We start from the raw sequence: 3,190 nt of genomic DNA on the forward strand, positions 1-3,190 counted from the left end.
CCGGTGACGGATGCGGCTAATGAGTTGCAAAGTGAGATGTGCAGGAATGGGTGCAAATTTTCACGGCTGGGTTTTACATTGCATTTCATTTTTATCGGTATTTATCTTGTCTTGAAGATTTATAATTTCTGTATGTGTAATATGTGTAATATGTGTAATAAGGACCTTATAGCACATAGGACCTTATAGCGGTAAGAAACAAACTCGACATTATGACAATCAACTTTATAATGCGCCTACTTTATTCTTATTTCCACTTAAAAGTAATAAAAATGTTGTAAACCCAAATCTAAATTATAGTTTAAAATAAAGTTCTGTATAGTTATTACTTTCTCAAGCGAATTACTTTACACCGCCCTGCACAACAACAAACAGGGAACTGAAACGGGTTCAGAGTTCATGAACGGAGAACTCACCACTAATCAATTTGCACAAAAACAAAAATAAACACGATCACAATGTCGTCGTTGTCGTAATAATGCAATTTTAAGTTCTTAATTTCCATACAAATTCGATTTAAAATGCATAATAAAGAGCGCAAATACAGGGATCCGGATGCGAGTCAGCACATAAGGACTATGCCTCCGCCCATCGACTTCAAGTATGCCGCACAAAACGACCCATATGGTCAATTAGTATTACCAACCAACAATGAGGGCATCAAGTTCTTCAAGGCGATGCCACACACAGTACACGGAGACATGGCATACACACACACACACACCCCAAAGCACACACCACACTCATTGTTTTCACTTCAATTATTATCGATGAAGCTGCAAAGCCACCAAAAAATTTCGAACATAATACAATCCAAACTTGAGTTCAGCGAAGCGTAAAGTGTTGCGAAGCTCGGAGATTTGAAGAACATTTCTTGAAAACCGATTGAGGATATGGTGGAATTATGGTAGGTTTATGTAGGGTAAGGGTATAGAATGATTTGTACCCCTTTGAATTGAATTATAGAATTTTAATTATAAAGAAAGGCTACCAAAAAAGACATTTTTCTTTAAATGAAATATGGATTTTTCTTTAAAATCTATAATTCTTTAATATGTTTTTTCTGCTTAACTATTGTTTTTTTATACCATATACATACCTCCTTTTCATATATTTTTACAATAAGATTTTAATATTATTATATTTCTATAGATAGCAAAGCCTTTATGAGCTTAATAAATGACTAAGTAGCTAGTTAAATGTTAGTTGTAATTACTTGGACTTCCATTTACCTAAAATTATACAAGATTTTGAAATTGCTGATCATAAGCTAATCAGTGACTGTATATTTATGTATACTTATTGTAGGAAAATCAATCCTTCGGATCATTTGAGGTCCTTCGCCTTTTCAAATTAATTTATGATACGCTTTTTTAGTTTCATCCCAATTAAGACCAAATTCAAAGGCAAACAAGAAACGATTTAAAATTCGCAACGAACAAGGCAATTTAATTTGATTGATTTCAATTTTTGCCATTTCCACTGGCTTTTCGCAATCCCATTCCCTCCCCCACCCCCGCCTTGCTGAAAATATAAATCGCTGGGATAATGAAAAGCGTCACATTTGATTGCATTTTTTGTGTGAAATTGGGCTGACAATGTTCGCTTTCGCTGACCAAATAAAAGGAGGAATCGAGCGATCCGAGCGAAGGAAGGACACACACACACACACACACACACACACAGCCGCAGACAAAGGGGTGATGCATTCACGTGGTTAAAACACAGACACACTCACACACACTCGCTCGTTGGGGGTGATTGCCATTTGCGAACAGGCAAAAGGGTGCAGCCCATTGGAACACAGGAACAGGAACAGGACCTGGCCCAGGACCTCAGCGAGGCCGTGTAAACGTGTTAGGGCAGAACAAAAAACACAAAACAAAAAATGTGCACTTTACGCAATTTATGTGCAAATTTTTCAATGACTTTAAAGCGATGCAGGAGGGCTGATTGACTCGTTGGACGAGTGACAGGGGATGACCGTGGCCAGTCATTATAATCGCTCGCTAATTGACTCTAATAGACTGAAGGCTTCTCTCAGGGGGAGTGGATGGATGGCCTGCCGGCTCTCTGGAAAGTTCTGATAAACCTGAAACCCCTTGGACTCAAATCACTTTGGAAATGGTCTTGCAAACGAGCATAATCTCAAGTACTACTATGAGGAATTCTTAAGCGGCGGCTCAGTGAGATCTTAAGAGTAAGCAGCTTGCTCGTAAAATACACACTTTCAAGTGCTAAGGATCACCCAGACGACCCGGTATTATGTGTGAAAAGTAGCCATTAGAAAATTGCCCACAAATTAGCACAAATAATGCGAGCATTTAGCAATTTGAATACGCTATGTGGCACACTATCCGAACACCGAATCCCACACGCACTCGCGCTTATCCCCTCGACCTTTCACCTTGCCACCTTTCAACCTTTTGAGGCCTTCAGCCTTTTCACCTTTTCACATGTCCTAAGTCCGCTCTCACACATGAGCGGGGGTAATTATGCGCCTGATTTAACTCTACAATAGATCCGCAAATGACAATTTCACACTGCCTTTGTTGTCCGCACGGTCGGTCCTTTCTCTTCTGGATATTATTCTCTGTTATTTCAAGTGCCGCGCACTTGAATTTCGGTCATGTCCTTGAATCTGTTCATGCAGAAAGCGGAAAAAAATATATATTCGAGTAATACCAAAAAAATTCTCTACATAAAATGGCTCCGCTCAGAGAAATATGAATTTATGGATGTTGACGGCGATCAAACAAAGGACTTTCCGAGCAAGGCCACGCCTCGTCTGAGTTTTTTTGTGCCACATTTTACAGTCGGAGGAAATGGCCAAGGAAATTCGCATTTATTATAATCGTGGGGAAATGCGAAGAGTGCAAAGAAAATTGCTCTCAATTTCCCGCCAAGAAAAGCGCACAAAAACCCGAATCGAATTGAAAATGAAATTAATTTTTCAGAGACACAGAGAGAGGGAGAGAGAGCGCAGAGGAGTGCTACTGCTCAAACTTTGCAATTTGCGGCGCGTTTCCGCTTCCGGTCGGCTTAGCGTCGTTGAGGCTCCTTCAGCGCCAAAGAAGACATCCTTCGGGGAATACGAAGGAGCACTCCGATTGTCATCCATTTCGTTTGATGTGTCAAAGTCTCACAGCGAGAGCATAACAATTTTATTTCCATTTTCCTTTCTGCTCTC

Source organism: Drosophila serrata, unplaced genomic scaffold (assembly GCF_035046125.1).
Source record: "Drosophila serrata isolate PLE 108 unplaced genomic scaffold, ASM3504612v1 contig_184, whole genome shotgun sequence".
NCBI lineage: Eukaryota > Metazoa > Arthropoda > Insecta > Diptera > Drosophilidae > Drosophila > Drosophila serrata.